General features: G+C 42.9%; 1 pseudogene; it reads right to left on the bottom strand.

The window, feature by feature from the left end:
- Window positions 1-5,002: 5,002 nt before the first annotated feature.
- Window positions 5,003-20,480, bottom strand: LOC110306574 (protein SET-like; annotated as a pseudogene).
- Between the last annotated feature and the right edge of the window lie 1,208 nt (window positions 20,481-21,688).

Here is a 21,688-nt window from a genome sequence, read left to right on the forward strand (position 1 = left end):
GATATCCACATATAATAAGTCTCAGTAAGCTTAGCACGAAAGGTTGAAGTGCCTCTTCCAATCCTGTATGTCTCTTATTGCTATGCTATAGCTATATATGATAGTTATGTATAGCAAATATTTCAATTGTTTTAATTGCTCAATTTTACTTTATTTGTAATAGACCTAAAATTTTCTAAACACACACACACACACACACACACACACACATATATATATATGTATATATATATATATATATATATATATATATATATATATATATTAGCCTATCTATATATATAGATATATAGATCTACACATGCGTGTGTGTGTGTGTGTGTGTGCTTTCTCTGTGTCCCCACCAAAGGTGTTAGAGAACGAACATTCTAAGATGAAAATAATAGATTCAAGGAAGATAATCCTTGTCTATTGCCTTGTTCATGAAGGAAATAACAACTGGAAGGAGTACATTTCAGGAGTGTTGTGAAAAGTTTGTCTTAAAGGTACTACAAGCATGAATGTCCCAGTATTTAGATCAATTCTTCAAAATCAAGATTATATAAGTATATAAGCAGAGGGAATCATCATTCTCATGTAATTTACACACACACACACACGTATAATTCATTAAGACAGCAAAATCCCAGTGCATGGAACATGAAGCTAAAAACATTAGAGTCTCAACTTTGGCATAGATAGTATGTGTACTAGGGTAGCTCCTTAGTGGGGATTCAGGAAGTACCCGATCAAAATATATGTGTCTTGGCTGAGTGTAGAGGACACACCTTTAATCCCAGCACTTGGAAAAGAGAGACAGGCAGATGTCTGTGAGTTGTAAGCCAGCCTGGTCTACAGATATACAGAGTGACTTCCAGAAGAGCCTGTATACAAACGAAAAAAACAAAAACATTATGTGTGTCTTTTTTTAAATAGTAAAATATATAGAAAACCAACAAAAAAGACCTATGACTTCAGCTGCATATATAACAGAGGATGGCCTTGTCAGACATCCATGGGAGGGGAGGCCTTGGTCATGTGAAGGCTCCATGCCCTAGTGTAGGGCAATGCCAGGCCAGGGAAGAAGGAGTGGATGGGTGGGTGGGTGGGTGGTTGGGTGGTTGGGTGGTTGGGGGAACACCCTCACAGGAGCAGGGGGAGGGAGAATGGATAGGGAGTTGTCGGAGGGGATACCAGGAAAAGAGATAACATGTGAAATGTAAATAAAGAAAATATATAATAAAAATAATTCCAAAAAAAAAAAAAGAAAAAAGCATGGCGAGCACATTAAGGCAGCAATAATAGGGACTTAGCAAGTGTTTAACAGGGGCAATTTTTTCTGCATTTAATAAAGCAATTTTAAAAAGAAAGTATGTGGTGTATGGACAATATAAAACAAATAAAGTAACAAACAAAAAAGTACATTCAAGAAGAAAAGTTTCACAAATAGTTCAGTTTCCTGCAAGATTTTCAAGGGTGGGGAGCCAGTATCTGACAATTTCTGAAAATGTTGTCAATAAAAGTATGAATTTTCTTATGGAACTAATTGGTTAATGGAAAGCAAAATATTACACCTAAAAGAATATGTTTAAATTACTTTTTCTAAAATAATGTAATATTAGCTACAGTGGTGCCTTTAGAACAAGCACTCTTATAAGCATATTGGCCATTTTTTTTTTTTATTATAGAGCTAACAGTCATCTTAAACCCCTTGGCTGATCATCTTTCCAAACTGTCTTTTGTGAGCTATGCCATATCAACACAATGTGCATTAAAATGTGTGAGTGAAGTACCTTTCTTTGGGTATTTTAAACATTCTGTTTACTTAAAAAAAGAATGGTCATCCAGCCATACTTGGTTGATAACCCTGGGAAGCCTGCAGTTTCTGAAAGGACACTCCGGAAGAATGAGTGTGGAGGGGAAAGTGAGTAAAAGACTTTGAAGAGAGGAGAGACGGGAAACTGCTCACAATGTAATATATGAGAAAACACATTAATAAAAACAATGGTCAGCACCTCACACACACAGTGCATGTTTGAATTTGTGTGTGTGTGTGTGTGAGAGAGAGAGAGATACATAGTGGCTTAAAGGGAAGAGGTAATTATTTTACATATTATAAGATATTAGCACAAAATATTTTTTTAAAAATGTTGAAAAATGAATTGGTTCTGTGGTTCAGTTGGGACATTGTTTGTTGAGCACGTACACCTCCCTGGGTTTAAAGCTCAACCTTGTATAAACCTGGCCTGGTGAGTTACACCTGCAATGACAGCACTCATGAGTTAGAAGCACAAAGAAGAAAAATTCAAAGTCATAGATTGCTACTTAACGTTCTAGGTGAAATATGAATAGGAAAAAGAAAAAGAGGATGAAGAATATCAAAGCATGTAAGGTGATTTTAATACTGTTTGTAAAGAGTGTTGGATGGGCCCATTAGAATAAATGTGTCCAGGAAGCCATAAACCACTGTCTCATTAGACATTAACATTCTTCTTCTAGAGGAAGAGAATAGGGAAGCCCTGCCTGGTGGTTGTGCAGTTTTGGTAAAAGGAGAAACTTTCCCTGAAGCTACATGTTCCACTTTCATCTGACTCTAGGGTTTCTCTTCTCATTTAACTGTTATTCATTTTTAATTATTTGGTGATTAGGAAACCATAGCATCTGAGAAAATTGGAAAATGGAGGTCTTATATGAGAGAAGGCTCAAGAGGCTCTGGTTCATGTGACCAAAGTCATGACAGTGGTCACCTAAGGAGCTTTGCATAGCTGGTCACCTGTGAGTTCCAGAAGGTCAGGCTATAGAGGAAACATTAAATGACGTAAGTGTGAAGGTCTACTGGCTGCTCTTGTTAGGTTTTTTTAAATTAATTAATTTATTTATTTTTATTAGATAGTTTCTTTCTATACATTTCAAATGCTATCCCAAAAGTTCCCTATACCCTCCACCTGCCCTGCTCCCCTAACCACACACTCCCACTTCTTGGCCCTGGCATTCCCCTGTATTGAGGCCCCTTGGTATTGCAAATCTTGTTAGTTTTTGCTAACAAACACAAGGTAGGTTCATCTGGGAAATAGTTTCAGTTTAGGGAAAGCATCCATCAGACTGGTCTGTAGGTAAAACTATGGAGGATTTTCTGATAAATGATTCATGCCAGAGAGCCCAACCAGTGTTGGCATCCTGGATATATGGTCCTGGGTTGTACACTAAACAAGACAGAAGGTCAGTAAGAAGAATTCCTTTCTGATCTCTGCCTCAGTTCCTGTCATGATCTCCTGCAGCAACTACCCTCAGTCCAGCTCTGAGAGTTGTAAGATTAAAAAAAAAAAAAAAAAAAGAACAACAACAAAAATCCTTTCTTCCCTAATTGCTTCTGGCCACGTTGTTTATCACAGCAAAAGAAAAATCCAATGACTAAATTGGCCTGACATAGAATAATAGTGATGAATAGACATTTGTATTGAGAGTGAGTGACATCTTTAATACAATGTGATGCCCTAGTTTTCCCAGAAAATTAACTTTTTTATTCATGGGATATATTTTGTTATTTTTCTCTCTATTTGTGTGCGTGTGTCCTTTTCTCTGTTGCTTTTCTTTTCTCTTTCTGTCTCTGTTTGTCTCTCTCTTTGTGTCTATCTCCATCTATCTCTCTCTTGGTATGTCTTTGTCTTCCTTTGTCTCTTTCAGTATGTGTAAGTATGTGTGTATGTGTGTGTGTGTGTTTCCATGAAATGCAGGTTCGAATTTACATGAGCTTACCTGCTTGTGGCCATGAGAAATAAACTTTAGGTAAACTTTAGCACTGTGCATTCATTTTTCTTGTAAGTTTTTTGTTTGTTTACTTGTTTGTTTGCATGTTTTTAATGCAGCGGCTTTATTTTTAATAGGTTAAAACTCTAAACAACCACTGTTTTTCAAAACAATAGATGGTAAGGTGATAATTTAGCCATGCTAGTAGAATACTACACTGCAAAAATGTAAAAAGACTATTCATACAGAAAACACAAGTTAACTTCAGGACAATGACAGTTTTACATTGTCAGTTTTTTAATGGTTAAATGTGCTGTGTGTGTGTGTGTGTGTGTGTGTGTGTGTGTGTGCACATTGATTTTATTGTGACAAAGCAACACACTTCAACATTTAAAATGAGCATCTTTTTTCCTTCCAGTGAAAGCAAAAAAAAAAAAAAAGAAGAAGAAGAAGAAGAAGAAGAAGAAGAAGAAGAAGAAGAAGAAGAAGAAGAAGAAGAAGAAGAAGAAAAAGAAGAAGAAGAAAGAAAGAAAAAAGAAAGTCATTTAAAAAAATTACAACAGAGAATGTAACTCCAATTAAAAACCTGCAGGTTCTGCTGATCCTACCATTGTGTGGCAGGGCTCAAGTCATCATCAGAAGAGAATTTTATTTTAAAAGTGTCACCTTAAACTACAAGAATGTCTGTTAAACTTCACAATTAAACCTTGCCAAAGAACAAGCCATGTTGTCAGATGCCCACTTGCCTCCACCCTGTAGACCTCAAACCCTGCTGTTTATACCCTGTTTTTCCTTTTTATTAAACAAGAGAAAGTAAACCGATACAGGTTGGTAAATGCTAACTGTCTGTATTTATATAAAGACACAATGTAATCTCTGAGCTCTATATCAGAGGAAAAAAAATCTATAATTCCATGCACTATTACAGAGGGGCCTAGCACCCTTGAGTCTTCAGCAGAGCCAGGGATATTGGAGGGCTTTTCTTTTTTCCCACAGAGCATGGTGGTGATGTTGAATCCACAGTTTTTGACACAAGAAAGGATAAAAATGAATTTAGAATTGAAATGTGGAGGGTTTTTTTTCCTGTTGTATTTTGCTCAAGATACTTCCCCTCAAATTTGTTGAGACTTCAAATGATGTTGAGACCTCAAAAACAGGGCACAGGGAGACAGGGGAGAAAAAGACTGCAAACTTGCTCCCAGGGACTGGAGAGAATTAAATAAAGAAAACAAAAATAAAGAAGGTTGGAATCCATCAATCTTCTGTGCTCACCATCCTAGCCTTCTTCTGCCTTGCCTTCCTCCCCTTCATCTTCATCTTCATCTTCTTCACCTTCATCCTTATCTCCTGCTTCATCAATATCTTCCAATCCTACCTCCTCCTCATCATCATTATCTTCTGCCTCTCTTTGTTTATCATCCATATCTGGAACCAAATACTATTGCAAGGAATTTGGTCAAGTATCATCTTTGATGACTTCTCCTAACACGTGAGCACCTGCGTCAGAATGGTTAGTTAACCAGGTAAAGAAGCTCTCTGGGTTCTTCGGGTGGCCTCTTCCTGCTGACCTTATTCTGCGTTTGAGTTGAGCATTTTGTCAAATCTAGATTTCTATTTGATTTCGGTGGACTTTGAAGACTTTGAAGATGGGTCACTGCCACTCTCATTCAGATGAAAGTCTTTGGAGAAAACTTTTATTTTCAAAGTAAGGATTTTCATCAAAATAAAAATCTATTCTGTAACCTGATTTAATGTCTTCAAATTCTGTCACTTCAACTCTGGTCAGATAATCCAGAGCTTCCTTGTCTTGAAAGAGGAAAAACTGAACTCTCCATGAACTCTTTAACTCAAGGTCCTCTTACCCCTCCCATCTGGGGATAGTTCCCGGAACACTCCTGAACTCTTCACCCCAGAATACATTTTTGAACTCTTCAACTCAGAGTTCGATCCCCTCCCAACTGAGGACTGTTCCAGGAACATTTTTGAAATAAGGGTTTCCTGGAACAGCCTCAAGAACATTTTTGAGATAAGAACAACCTCAGAGTGTTTCAATAAATCAAATACATTGCCAAAATATAGGACACGACCCCTTGGTTACGAAAAGCCCCTTGGAAAGTCCCTGGGAATAACCTTTGGCAGAACCCCTTAGTGACGCACATTTGTACTTTCCCCACCCTGCCTTTCTCCTATAAAAGCTTGTGAAAAATTTGGGCCGGTCGTCGATTCTCCTCTGCACCTCACTTGGTGTATGAGTTTCAACCCCAGAGCTCTGGTTCATGTATTTGCTTGCTGTTGCTTTATAAAATCTTACTCTCTACCATCTTGAGTTCGGTCTCAGTGTCTTCTTGGGTGCGCGGCTGTCCCGAGGCTTGAGTGAGTGTCTCCCTTTGGGAGTCTTAGAGTCTTTCATTTGGTGCGTTGGCCGGGAAGCAGCGCGACCACCCAGAGGTCCTGGACCCACTCAGAGGTAAGATTTTCTGTTTTGTTCTGGTCTGGTGTCTGTGTTCTGTTTCTGGAGACCAGATAGGTCTCAATCTGGAGGCCAGGTAGGCCGTTCTGTATCTGGTGCGATCGCAGTTTCGGTTTTGCGTGATGCTCTGTGCTTAGTACAAGCACTTGAGACCGTGCTCCAGGAGAGAGAGCATGGGGTGGATAGGGATAGACGTGTCCGGTGTCCACCGTCCGATTGCCCTGGGGGACGCCCCAGGAAGACAAGGGGAGGACCAAGGACGCTTGGTGGACCCCTCTGAAGGCCAAGAGACCATCACTTTGGTGGAAGGTCTAAATCGGCCGGCCTTGGAGAGGCCATCTGATTCTGTAAGTTGTCTGTGGGCGACGCGAGGTCACCGCAGTTTTTGGTTTCTTTTTTGTCTCAGTCTTGTGTCTGCTCTCGTTGTGTCTGCTATTATTCTAGAAATGGGACAATCTGCCTCCTCTCCCCTGTCTCTAACCCTGGAGCATTGGAGAGAGGTAAGGGTCAGGGCTCACAACTAGTCGGTGGAAGTTAGAAAGGGTCCTTGGCAGACCTTCTGCACCTCCGAGTGGCCGACATTTGGAGTGGGCTGGCCACCAGAGGGTGCTTTTGACTTGTCACTAATCGCCGCCGTCAGGAAAATTGTTTTCCAGGAAGAAGGAGGTCACCCTGATCAGATCCCCTACATTGTGACTTGGCAGAATCTTGTTCAGTTCCCACCTCCGTGGGTCAAGCCTTGGATTTCAAATTCTTCGAAACTGATGGTCGCGGTTGTCCAGTCCGATGCAGCCGAAAAATCCAGTCCCTCAGCACCTCCCAAGATTTATCCAGAGATTGATGACCTCCTCTGGATAGACTCCCAACCTCCTCCTTACCCCCTGCCTCAGCAGCCGCCAGCGGCCGCCCCGCCACAGGGACCAATAGCGAGAGGGGCACAGGGACTGGCGGGGGGAACTAGGAGCCGCCGAGGCCGAAGCCCTGGGGAGGAAGGGGGGGCCGGATTCAACAGTTGCCTTGCCACTTAGAGCACATGTGGGAGGGCCAGTGCCAGGACCTAATGATCTCATTCCTTTGCAGTACTGGCCTTTTTCCTCTTCTGATTTATATAATTGGAAAACTAACCACTCTCCTTTCTCAGAAAACCCCTCTGGGCTTATTGGGCTCCTTGAGTCCCTTATGTTCTCCCATCAACCCACTTGGGATGATTGCCAGCAACTTTTGCAGGTCCTCTTCACCACGGAGGAGAGAGAAAGGATCCTGCTGGAAGCCAGAAAGAATGTCCTGGGACAAGATGGGACCCCCACTAATCTCCCCAATCTCATAAATGAAACCTTCCCCTTGACTCGTCCTAATTGGGACTACAACACTGCGGAAGGTAGGGAGCGTCTCACGGTCTACCGCCGGACTCTAGTGGCGGGGCTCAAAGGGGCCGCACGGCGACCTACTAATTTGGCCAAGGTAAGAGAGATCCTTCAGGGTCCAGTGGAGCCGCCCTCTGTTTTCTTAGAACGACTAATGGAGGCTTACAGGAGATATACACCTTTTGATCCCTCTTCAGAGGGTCAAAAAGCAGCCGTGGCTATGGCTTTCATTGGTCAGTCTGCCTCTGATATCAAGAAAAGGTTACAGAGACTAGAGGGGCTCCAAGATTATACCTTACAGGATTTAGTGAGAGAAGCTGAGAGAGTGTATCATAAGAGGGAGACGGAGGAAGAAAAACAAGAGAGAGAAAAGAGAGAGCTCGAAGCGAGAGAAAATCGGCGTGATCGCCGCCAAGAGAGAAACTTAACTAAGATTTTGGCCATAGTAGTAGGTGCAAAAAGGGCAGAAAAAGAACAGTCAGGGTACCTGGGCAACAGGGCGAGAAGACCTCCAGGAGAACAGAAACCTCCACTTGAAAGAGACCAGTGTGCATACTGTAAAGAGAAAGGACATTGGGCCAGAAATTGCCCCAAAAGGAAGCCAAAAGAACCCAAGGTGTTGGCTATGAAGGAAGACTAGGGAAGTCGGGGCTCAGATCCCCTCCCTGAGCCTAGGGTAACACTTTCTGTGGAGGGGACTCCTGTTAATTTTTTAATAGACACAGGAGCAGAACATTCAGTTTTGACTAAACCGTTAGGACAATTAGGAAGTAAAAAGACTATGGTAATAGGAGCTACTGGCAGTAAATTTTACCCCTGGACTACTAAGAGAGTTTTGGAAGTAGGAAAAAATCAAGTAACTCACTCTTTTCTTGTGATTCCTGAATGCCCTGCGCCCCTTCTGGGACGAGACTTGTTGACCAAACTTAAAGCTCAAGTCCAGTTCACCTCAAAGGGACCAGAAATCACCTGGGGAGAGACCCCTATAGCATGTTTGGTTTTAAATTTAGAGGAAGAGTATCGCCTCCATGAGCAGGGTCCCAAATAATTGCCAGACCCTGAATGGCTATCCGCTTTTTCTGGAGTATGGGCTGAGCAGGCAGGGATGGGATTAGCTAAACAAGTGCCTCTGGTCGTGGTAGAATTAAAAGCCGATGCCTCTCCAGTCTCGGTCAGACAGTACCCTATGAGTAAGGAAGCTAAAGAAGGCATCCGGCCACATATTCAGAGACTGATAGAGCAAGGAATTCTAGTGCCTTGCCAATCCCCTTGGAACACTCCTCTACTGCCAGTATGGAAGCCTGGGACTAATGATTATCGACCAGTGCAAGATTTAAGAGAAGTTAACAAGAGGGTGCAGGACATTCACCCTACTGTTCCAAATCCTTACAACCTACTAAGTTCCCTCCCGCCAGAGCGGACTTGGTACACTGTTTTAGACTTAAAAGATGCTTTTTTCTGCCTTCGATTGCACCCTAATAGCCAGCCACTGTTCGCTTTTGAGTGGAGGGACCCAGAAGGAGGATATACGGGCCAGCTAACCTGGACAAGATTGCCCCAAGGATTCAAGAACTCTCCTACTCTTTTTGATGAAGCACTCCACCGTGACCTTGGGCCTTTTAGGGCGCAGAACCCTCAGATTTCTCTCTTACAGTATGTAGATGACTTGCTGGTCGCAGCCTCAACTCAGGAACTGTGTCTTGAAGGAACCAAGAGGCTCCTGAATGAACTGGGTGAGTTGGGGTACCGGGTATCGGCTAAGAAAGCCCAGCTATGTCGCACCGAGGTGACCTACTTAGGGTACACCCTCCGGGAAGGAAAGTGGTGGCTCACCGAGGCCAGAAAACAGACTGTAATGCTGATCCCAACCCCCACCACCCCGCGCCAAGTACGTGAGTTCCTGGGGACGGCGGGCTTTTGCAGACTCTGGATACCAGGGTTCGCAACATTGGCGGCCCCTCTATATCCACTTACTAAGGAAAAAGTCCCATTCACCTGGACTGAGGAACACCAAAAAGCCTTTGACAGCATAAAGGCAGCCTTGCTTGCAGCCCCCGCCCTGGCCTTGCCAGATTTGACTAAGCCTTTTACCCTATATGTTGATGAGCGGGCTGGAATAGCCCGTGGGGTCTTGACTCAGACTCTGGGGCCCTGGAAGCGGCCAGTGGCCTACCTATCTAAAAAGCTCGACCCAGTTGCCAGCGGCTGGCCCTCCTGCCTGAAAGCCATTGCTGCAGTAGCCCTGCTTGTTAAAGACTTACTCTGGGTCAGCATGTGACTGTAATCACCCCCCATGCTCTGGAGAGTATTGTACGTCAGCCCCCTGACCGGTGGATGACTAATGCCCGGATGACCCACTACCAGAGTTTGTTGCTAAATGACCGAGTAACTTTTGCTCCACCTGCCATCCTCAATCCTGCTACCCTCCTCCCCTTGGCAGACGACTCCACTCCTGTACATCAATGTGCTGATGTCCTGGCTGAGGAAACTGGAACGAGGAGAGATCTAACTGATCAGCCTTGGCCGGGTGTGCCTGCCTGGTACACAGATGGCAGCAGCTTTGTGGTGGAGGGAAAAAGGAGAGCAGGAGCGGCGGTAGTAGATGGAAAACAGGTAATTTGGGCGAGTGGTCTTCCAGAAGGAACTTCGGCTCAGAAGGCTGAACTTATGGCACTAACCCAAGCCCTGCGGTTGGCTGAAGGTAAGGCGATTAACATTTACACTGACAGCCGTTATGCTTTCGCTACAGCCCATATCCACGGGGCCATCTACCAACAGAGGGGGCTACTTACCTCAGCAGGTAAAGACATTAAAAACAAAGAAGAAATTCTAGCCCTCTTAGAGGCTATACATATGCCAAAGAAAGTGGCTATTATCCATTGTCCGGGCCACCAAAAAGGTCAGGATCCTGTGGCCCAAGGAAATCAGATGGCTGATGTAGCAGCAAAGCAGGCAGCCCAGGGGGTGATGGCTTTGACAGGAAAGAGTGGGCCCTCGTCAGGACCCTCACCAGTGACTCATCCTAATTGTATATTTTGCCAAAAGCAAGCTGCTCTAGAAACAGCAGTCTTGGTGGAGGGAGGCGAGCCCACGCCAGAACCTCATCAAGTAGCACGCCAGGACCAAAAAGAAGAATATGATATCAGGGAGCTCATCTGGACTGCGGACCGGCTCCCCTATTTTTCCCAAGAGCATATCAAGCTACCTGCCAAAGAGGGAAGAGAGTTTGTCCAGAAACTGCATCAATTCACCCATCTAGGGGTTGACAAACTCTTGAAACTTATTAAAAATTCCAGATATCAGATCCAAGGATTGAATACGGTGGTACAACAGGTAGTGGAGTCCTGTCGGGCTTGTGCGCTCACTAACGCTGCCCGACCTTATAAAGAACAAGGAAAGAGACAACGAGGGGATCGCCCCAGAGTTTACTGGGAAGTGGATTTCACTGAAATTAAACCAGGAATGTATGGTAACAAGTACCTGCTGGTATTTATAGACACTTTTTCAGGGTGGGTAGAGGCCTTTCCCACTAAGTCTGAAACTGCTCAGGTAGTAACCAAGAAGATCCTTGAAGAAATCCTACCCTGGTTTGGGATCCCTAAGGTAATTGGCTCAGACAACGGGCCCGCATTTGTTGCCCAGGTAAGTCAGGGATTGGCCACACAATTGGGGACTGATTGGAAATTACACTGTGCTTATAGACCCCAAAGCTCAGGACAGGTAGAAAGAATGAATAGGACTCTAAGAGACCCTAACTAAATTAGCTATTGAGACCGGCGGTAAAGACTGGGTGACCCTCCTTCCCTTTGCGCTCCTTAGAGTCCGAAACACACCTGGACGTTTCGGTCTCACCCCTTATGAAATCCTGCATGGGGGACCGCCCCCCTTGACTGAGTCTGGCGGGATATTGGATCCCTGTGTTGACTCTTCCTCACCCTCTGGTCTGTTTACCCATTTAAAGGCTTTAGAAGTTGTCAGAACACAGATCTGGGACCAGATCAAAGAAGCTTATGCACCGGGAACCACGGCAGTGCCCCATGGGTTCCAGGTTGGAGATTCGGTCCTCGTCAGACGACATCGCACTGGCACTCTTGAGCCTCGGTGGAAAGGACCATATCTGGTACTGTTAACAACTCCAACGGCAGTAAAAGTAGACGGAATCGCTGCCTGGATCCACGCCTCCCACGTCAAGAAGGCTCCTAGCCAGGGTAGAGGCAACCATGAAGACAACTGGACGGTGGCAACTACTGACAATCCTCTTAAACTTCGCTTGTGTCGCGGGCGCCACCCTAAGCCTAGGGAACCACAACCCTCATGCCCCAGTTCAGCAGTCTTGGGAAGTGCTTAATGAAAAGGGAAACATTGTGTGGGCAATCACTGCAGTCCTTCCCCTGTGGACTTGGTGGCCTGATCTCACACCTGACATCTGTAGATTAGCAGCAGGATCTCCCAATTGGGACCTCCCCGATCATACTGATCTTGTTAACCCACCCCCTGAAGAGCGGTGTGTTCTGAATGGGATAGGGAGCACGTTGGGATGTTCGGGGCAGTTCTACCGAGCTAATCTTAGAGCTGCACATTTTTATGTTTGCCCTGGACAGGGTCAGAGCGGAAGGCTTAAACAGGAATGTGGAGGGGCATCAGATTACTTTTGTGGTAAATGGACATGTGAAACGACAGGGGATGCCTATTGGAAGCCTTCCTCTGACTGGGACCTAATCACGGTAAAACGGGGCAGTGGTTATGACAAGGCAAACGAAGGAGAAAGAAACCCCTATAAATATCCAGAGAATAGGTGCGCTTTTAAAAACAGTCCCTCAGGACCATGCAAAGGTAAATACTGCAACCCCCTACTTATAAAACTCACCGAGAAAGGGAAACAAGCTCGTCTGAGTTGGCTAAAAGGAAATAAGTGGGGTTGGCGAGTATATATTCCACCGAGAGACCCTGGGTTCATTTTTACAATCAAGCTGACAGTAAAAGAATTGGCAGTAACACCCATAGGGCCCAATAAGGTCCTTGTGGAACAGGAACCCCCAGTCGCACCGACTCCCCCAAAGGTCCCGGCTGTACCAGCTCCACCAACTCCACAGCCCAACACAGCAAGACCTTCCCTAGGGACTAATACTTCCCTCATGAGGACGACCTTAGTTTCCCCATCGCCCCTAGACACAGAGAGCCGTCTGGTCAGTCTAGTCCAAGGAGCTTTTTTGGTGTTAAATAGGACTAATCCTAATATGACTCAATCATGTTGGTTATGCTATGCCTCTAGGCCCCCTTATTATGAAGGAATTGCTCAGATCAGGACTTATAATACTACTTCAGATCATTTTCAATGCCTTTGGGGGGAAAACAGAAAGCTGACTCTGGCAGCAGTTTCAGGAAGTGGGCTCTGTTTAGGCCAGGCGCCTCAGGATAAACGGCACCTTTGTAATCAGACCCAGAACATCCAGCCTAGCAAAAGTGGTCAGTATCTGGTGCTCCCCATAGACACAGTATGGGCTTGCAATACCGGTCTCACTCCTTGTGTATCTATATCTGTTTTTAATAGTTCCAAAGATTTCTGCATTTTAGTTCAACTTATTCCTAGACTCCTGTATCATGATGATAGCTCCTTTTTAGACAAGTTTGATCATCGGGTCCGCTGGAAAAGAGAACCCATTACCTTAACTCTGGCAGTACTTTTAGGATTGGGGGTAGCAGCAGGAATAGGTACAGGGACCGCTGCCTTAGTTCAGACCCCCCAATACTATGAAGAATTACATACAGCTATGGATATTGATCTTAGAACTATAGAACAGTCTATAACTAAATTAGAAGAATCTTTAACTTCCCTGTCTGAAGTAGTGCTGCAAAATAGGAGGGGATTAGACTTATTATTCCTTAAAGAAGGAGGACTTTGTGCTGCCCTAAAAGAAGAATGTTGTTTTTATGTTGATCATTCAGGAGTAATCAAAGACTCTATGGCCAAACTCAGAGAACGCCTAGATATGCGTAAAAAAGAAAGAGAAAGCCAACAAGGATGGTTCGAAAGCTGGTTTAATAAGTCCCATTGGCTCACCACCCTCCTCTCCACCATAGCAGGACCCTTAATTACACTTATGCTTTTGCTTACTTTTGGCCCTTGCATACTTAATAAGTTAGTAGCTTTTATTAGAGAAAGAATAAATGCAGTGCAAGTTATGGTGCTAAGGCAACAATATCGGGTCCTCCAGGAGGCCGAAACCCCGCTCTAGGATTAGAGCTTTTCACCAGAAGAAGGGGGGAATGAAAGAGGAAAAACTGAACTCTCCATGAACTCTTTAACTCAAGGTCCTCTTACCCCTCCCATCTGGGGATAGTTCCCGGAACACTCCTGAACTCTTCACCCCAGAATACATTTTTGAACTCTTCAACTCAGAGTTCGATCCCCTCCCAACTGAGGACTGTTCCAGGAACATTTTTGAAATAAGGGTTTCCTGGAACAGCCTCAAGAACATTTTTGAGATAAGAACAACCTCAGAGTGTTTCAATAAATCAAATACATTGCCAAAATATAGGACACGACCCCTTGGTTACGAAAAGCCCCTTGGAAAGTCCCTGGGAATAACCTTTGGCAGAACCCCTTAGTGACGCACATTTGTACTTTCCCCACCCTGCCTTTCTCCTATAAAAGCTTGTGAAAAATTTGGGCCGGTCGTCGATTCTCCTCTGCACCTCACTTGGTGTATGAGTTTCGACCCCAGAGCTCTGGTTCATGTATTTGCTTGCTGTTGCTTTATAAAATCTTACTCTCTACCATCTTGAGTTCGGTCTCAGTGTCTTCTTGGGTGCGCGGCTGTCCCGAGGCTTGAGTGAGTGTCTCCCTTTGGGAGTCTTAGAGTCTTTCAGTCTTCCTCCCCAAGTGGTACAGAAACTTGTGGGTGTTTGACAAATGTTAACCAAAAATTTGGGGTTTTGACAATCAATTCTAACCTCTTCTGAAAAATATGGTTGGCAGAGTTTTTATAATTTTGTTCTACTTTCAACATTTCCTCACTGGCTTCTTCATTGTCTATCTTTTAATTTTTATAAATTATTTATATTTCAGTTGTTGTCAGACCTCCCTGGCCCTCCTTCCACAGTTCCTCATCCCATTCTTCCCACTTTACTTCCACAAAGGTGCTCCCACTCTACCAGACCGCTCCCTTCCCTGGGGCCTCAAATCTCTCAGGGATTAAGCACATCTTCTCCCAATGAGCCCAAGCCAGGCAGACCTGTGCTATATATGTGCCAGGGACCTCAGACCAGCCTGTGTATGCTCCTGGTTGTTGACTCAGTTTGTACAAGTTCCGTGAGGTTAATTAAGACTGCTGATCCTATAGGGTTGTCCTCCCTTTAAGCTTCTTCAATCCTTCCCCTAATTCAGTCATAGGGGTTTGTGATGGTTTGTATATCCTTGGACCAGGGAGTGGCACCATCTGAAGGTGTGGCCTTGTTGGAAAAGATGTGACATGGTTGGAATGGGTATGTAATTTGGGTGTGGGTATAAGATCCTCACCCTAGTTGCCTGGAAGTCAGTCTTCCACTAGCAGCCTTTGGATGAAGACATAGAACTCTCAGCTCCTCCTGTGCCATGCCTGCCTGGATACTGCCATGCTCCCACCTTGATGATAATGGACTGAACCTCTGAACCTGTAAGCCCGCCCCAATCAAATGTTGCTTTTTATAAGACTTGCCTTGGTCATGGTGTCTGTTCACAGCAGTAAAACCCTAACTAAGATAGAAGTTGATACTAGGAGTGGGGTATTGCTGTGATAGGCCTGACCATGCTTTTATTTGAAAGAATGTGAATTTTTGGACTTGGGATTTGGAACTCAGTGGAATGCTTTAAATGGGGCTTAATGGGTTATTGTAGTAGGAATATGGAAGACTTTTTTGCTGGAAGTAATTTGAACTGTATTGACCTGGTCTAAGAGATTTCAAAGGAGAAGACTTTCAGTATATGGCAAAAATACTGTTTTTGTGGTATTTTTGTGAAGAATGTAGCTACTTTTTGCCCCTGTCTGAAAAGTCTGCCTGAGGCTAAGGTGAAGAGACTTTGATTAATTGCATTGACAAAGGAAGTTTCAAAAAAGCCCAGCAGAGACTTTGTTCTCTGGTTAAATCTCACAAAGAGAAGTTTGAATAAGCATAGCAAGCTTAGAAACACAAAATATAAAATATATAGTTCGATTATTAAAGGCATCCCAGGAAGTGAAATGGAGCAAAATCCTGTGTTCTAGGAAATAACAGATTAAGGGAGTGGGACCTTGGGGCAAGTTTCTACCCAGCTTAATTAGATCCAGGCATGGTGGTACACACCTTTAATCCCATGAGAGAGGCATGCTGATCTCTGCATTCAATGTCAATCTACAGAGCAAGAACCAGGATAGCCAAGCTTAGGCAGTGAAGGATTTAGAAAACATAAAGCTAGTGATGTAATAGTACAAGGGTATCATGTTCTAGTTCCTGTAAGCAGCAGAACTCGGCAGCTTCAGCCATGTGGCTCTGGCTCTAGAGTTAAGAATGGAAGGAAATACTGGGAAAAATGATGCTGGTTAGCTGGAGCTCAGGAATTAGCAGTGATTAAGAAGAGACCAGCATCACTGAGGTGAAATCTTCTGGAAATTGTTTTCTGGGAGCACAAAGAAGCTGTGTTCCCGAGATACCCAAGGTTGTACCTCATGCTGCGGCTGGACTTGGTAATGTGTAAGAGTCACTCAGGTGGTACTGCTTGTGAAGGAATGAAGGGATCATGGAGAGAAGCTGAGGCTTAGCACTGTGAGAGGCCAGGGAAGGCCATTGGAGAAGGTGAAGCCTCAGCTGTAGTTGATGGCCCAGGACTAAAGGAGTCATTCAAAGGATTTGAGGCTTGGCACCCTGAAGAGAGCCTATGAGAGGCTATTGATGAAGTCTAGTTGGAGTGGAACACCCCAGTGTATTGAAGATGTCAGTACCATGGGATGATCACCAAGAACAGCAGCCTAATGGAGTTGATCAACCTGAGCTTAGAGTGCTACAGAGGGCAGAGCTGGAGAAATGATGCCAGCCCTTAGGTGGAGTCCAAAAGATCAAGTGGAATCCCAGACACTGAAAGAAGAACAGGTAACATTGAAATTGCCTTGGAGACTCAAAAATATTAAAGATGCCAGAGCCATGGGATACATGCTGAGGAAAGCTGCTAACAGGGAGTTAACCCCCCCTCCCCCTGGAGAAAGCAGTTTGATGCAGTCAACAAAGATGAAAAAGGAGTGGAGATCTGAAGACCACTTTGACATCAGCTATGGAGATGCAGAGTTTGGAGTTTGCCCAACTGGTTTCCTGCCTTGCTTTTGGGATTACAGTTAATTAAGTTGAATGAATCTCAGAAGAGACCTTGAACTTTGGACTTTTAACATTGTTGCAACTGCTATAGACTATGAGGACTTTGAAAGTTGGACTAAATGCATTTTGCATTATGCTATGTTTAAGTATGGCCCCCATAGACTCATGTTTTTGTTTTTTTTTTTTTTTTTTTTTTTTTTTTTTTTTTTTGTTTGTTTGGTTTTTGAACAAGTCTATGGGGACCAGGGAGTGGAATGAGATGGTTTGTATATCCTTGGACTGGGGAGTGGCACCATCTGAAGGTGTGGCCTTGTTGGAATAGGTGTGACATGGTTGGAATGGGTGTGTCACTGTGGGTGTGGGTATAAGATCCTCATCCTAGTTGCCTGGAAGTCAATCTTCTACTAGCAGCCTTTGGATGGAGACATAGAACTCTCAACTCCTCCTGTGCCATACCTGCCTGGATACTGCCATGCTCCCACCTTGATGATAATGGACTGAACCTCTGAACCTGTAAACCAGCCCCAATTAAACGTTGCTTTTTATAAGACTTGCCTTGGTCATGGTGTCTGTTCACAGCAGTAAAACCCTAACTAAGACAGGGTTCCTGCTTCTGTCTCAGTCAGTTGCTGGTAGGGTCTTTCAGGAGACGGCCATGCAAGGATCCCATCTATAAGCACATCATAGCATCATTAATAATTTTCAGCCTTGGTACCCACCCATGAGATGGTTCCCAAGTTGAACCATTCATTGGACCACCTTTCTTTCAGTCACTTCTCTATTTGCGTCCCTGCAGTATTTTTTCAGACAGGAGCCACTCTGGGTCAGAAGTTTTGACCATCGCTTAGTAACCCTGTTCCTCCACTTGAGGCCCAGGGTCCCCCCACCTCCCACCCTTGAAGCTGCTTATTTCCATTTATTTTCCTGGTCCTCTGGGCTTCTTCCCTGTTCCCTCCTGTAACTTATCCTGTTCCCCTTTGCCCGCCCCCTCCTCTTTCCCACTAAGGTCCTTATCCTCCTCTACCTCCCATGGTTATTATCTTCCCCCTTCTAAGAGGGATTGAAACATCCTCACTTGGGCCTTTCTGCTTGTTATGCTTCTTAAGGACTGTAGGTATCCTAGGTATTAGGAACTTTTTGGCTAATAACCTCTTACCATGCCTGTCTTTTTGGGTCTGAATTACTTCACTAAGGATGATATTTCTACGTCCATCCATTTGCCTGCAAAATTCATGATGTCCTCATTTTTTTAATAGCTGCATAGTATTCCCTTGTGTATGAACGAAAATTTCAGATTCTATTCTTCCTTGAGGGACATCTGGGTTGTTTCTAGCTTCTGGCTACTACAAATAACAGAGTTTTGTTCATTTGTTTTAATTTGTTTGGTTGGTTTTTGTGACAGGGATTCTCATTATTAGGGCTCTTCTTATTAGATTAGGATGGGTCAGAAGAAAAAAGTCCCCAAAATTCACTTCTGCTCATCTCCTCAGCAACTTAACTAAAAGTGTGCTCTACTGGGTCCTATTAATTTATAAGGGTTCTGAGAATCAAATTCAGATGCTCATTCTGGGGCTTGCAGGCACTTTCCTGACAGAACTAGCTCCCATGCCAGACCTTTTGTTACTGGGAATGGAAAGGAAAATATGGATAAATTCTGGCATGATCAATTTATGATTATTTTCATATACTAGGCTCTAACAAAGCAGACATAATACAAGAAAAAAGACACTTCATGTTATGAAGGAACTCTAAAGCAGCAAGCATTTGGTGAAGTTTATTAATAATGTTACTATTTTTAATTAAAATAAATCATATTCATTCACCTTGAAAGTTTCTTGCAAAATAAAAGTCATTCTGCTTTCCTCACCCAGAAAAGTTTTACCATTATCTCACTTTCTATAATGCAGTTGTTATTGAAAATTCAAAGTAATACATGTACGTGAATGCTGCCTTTTGTGTGATTCATAATTTAATCACTTCTGGTTTCACTACTCTTTGAACAAATACAGTGCCTATTCCACAAAGGAACATATTCATATACTTCAGGTACTTAGCTTATATTTTTCATTTCTAGCTATGGATTTTATGGATTGCATGCAATAATTGCTTCTAGCACTGAAATGCCTTACCACCTATAACATAATTGTAGCTCAGTTACTTAATATTTTTACATGACAGCGCCTGTCCTAGGATGTCTATTGTGCTGCATATTATTATAATTCTCTCTATTCATGCCATTATGCTTTGAAGATGTGTACAATAGAACTGGCTTCTATCTGCTAAGCAATTAAATGGAGTATTATAAACAGGATGGAGTGTTAGAAGAGCCTGCCAATTTACTTACAGAATTTGTGCTTAGCTGAGATGCAGTCAGGGCCCGAAGCTCTCTAGGAAAACACACACAGACACACACACACACACATCATTTTATATAAAATAATGTGAGGCGGCATGCTTCCTTTATGAGGTCTGAGATTTATTCTCTGCTCATTAGAGGATTGTAATAATGTGGGTAATCCAACGACATTTGACAGTGTAAAAAGACATGGAAATAGGAAACATCAAAACATCTCACCACCATTAGGTCCCTTTCAGAAATTCTGTTTCCGCTGTCAGCTGATCAAGTTCAAATAGAAAGATAATACAAACTGGCATTTGTATTAGGAGTTCTAGTCAAAGATCAACAAAAATTCTCTCTGCTCTTTTTCTCTATTCCTCTACCTCTATATCCATTCCTCACCCTTCCTCTGTTAAAAAAGAAAGAAAGAAAAAATTCTTCTCTGAATCTGTATACAACTTTTGTCCATGTAATGCAACTTGCATGCATTTATTGTTTCATCACATGTCTTGAATAGTATTTCTGGGGGTGAGTATTTTGCCATCAATATAGAAATAATTTGACATATATAAGGTGGCATTTCTTTTGCACTCTGTAGAGTATAATGTCTAATAGACATTCCTATAATAATCAACCTCAGTGTTAGCCTGAGGAAGAGTTCTATCCTGATTGAGCTTCCTGGTTCTTCTGACACATGAGACTAGGTTCAGTTCCGGACACTGTAAGTGGAGACTAATGAAAACAACAACGACATATTTTTCTCTGGAAATGACAAACATAACCTCAAACCATGACTGAGATTCTTAGATTTAATGATAATGATGACCATACCTTATTTCATACAACAGTACCTTCAAGACCAATTACTCAGATTAAATTCAAGAAACCACTAGATCAAATTCCTTTATCTCAAGAAGGGAACCTGTATTAATTGACTTTTAATCGGCATAGCAAAATATCTGATACTAGTTAATTGCATCCACTATTTTATTTGCAGTTTTTCCAGCTGTAAGTCCTGGTGACATAGAGTAGGAGGATTCAGGTGAGCCTGTGAGAGGAAGACTAACACCCCAAGTCAAGAAATAAGGTCAGAAGGATGAGAGTCAAGCATATTCTCTGATTAACTATTATTTGTAAGCACTACCAAGCACTTGCAGACAAGTCACCTACCTGTTTGAAGAACGTATATTTGATGACCTCATAGTCTTCTCATGGTGTTTACCTTTTTGATATCACTACCTTCCAATAGCACCACCATGGAGACAAGATACTCAAGACATGTACTCCTGGGGGCATCAAAACAAAAGGCAAACAACAACTGTCAAATTTAGTATAAAATTGACAGTATTTTAACACATTTTGGTATTCCCAATTACTAGACCTGCTTTTTATGAGCATTCCAATGCATAGTGCTTTATGATAAAAGCCATAATGGGATAATGGGATACTAAGTTCGATTTTATTTCTTTTTATTTTTTTTAAATTTAATTTATTTAATGTGTGAATGTTCTGCTGTATACACACCCGAAGGCCTGAAGAGGGCATCAGATCCCCTTATAGATGGCTGTGAGCCACCACATGGTTACTGGGCATTGAACTCAGGACCTCTAGAAGAGCAGCCAATGTTCTTAACTGCTGTGACATCTCACCAGCCCGCAATTTTATTTCTTATGAAATTGCATAGGGACAAAAGCTTCCAGAACAGAGTTTTATAGTATTACAATCATCATGAGAAACACTTTATCTACTTCATTTCAGACACTTCTTTTCTAGTATGCCCAGGGTTTAATATTTTTTGCATATTTGTGAAAATAATTTTTAATTCTACTTTACAAAATGTATCTATTTGTTTTATTATTTCAAAATGATAATGACTGTCTTGCATATGCCAAGTATCTCCAAACTATCTACGATGGACAGTGAAATCATACATAGAAGTTAATGTGAATCTTTAGCAGATGAACAACACTTATCAGACACAGACAGACATGGGCTCCTCATTTGTCATCATATATTTTGCCCCTTTCTTTCTGTGGCTAGTCACCCCTCCCACTTCTTACCCAAGTGTACAATACTGTCTCATCCAAGTCATCACTCATAGGCCCTCATTCCTTTCATCTCCCAATTATAAATCAGACTTGGGTTTCTTGTTGTTTTGTTTTGTTGTTGTTTTTTTTTTCCCTATTGGGCTAAGACTAAATCACATACATGTCTGATTTCACCAGAGTACATAATTGTGTTATGTCTGTCCCTTTAAATAACACATTTGGAAGAAAGAAAGGATATGCTTTGTCTTTATGCAGCTAATGTCTGCTGCATTGTCTGGCAACAAATCAGCATCCTACAGACGGGGAAAACAACAACAACAACAACAACTTCACTAACCCTGCATCTGATAGTGGGCTCATATCCAATATATATAATGAACTCAAGAAGTTAACCTTCAAAAACAACAACAACAACAAC

Source organism: Mus caroli, unplaced genomic scaffold (genome assembly GCF_978045245.1).
Source record: "Mus caroli unplaced genomic scaffold, Mus_caroli_1 scaffold_14, whole genome shotgun sequence".
Taxonomy (NCBI): Eukaryota; Metazoa; Chordata; class Mammalia; order Rodentia; family Muridae; genus Mus; species Mus caroli.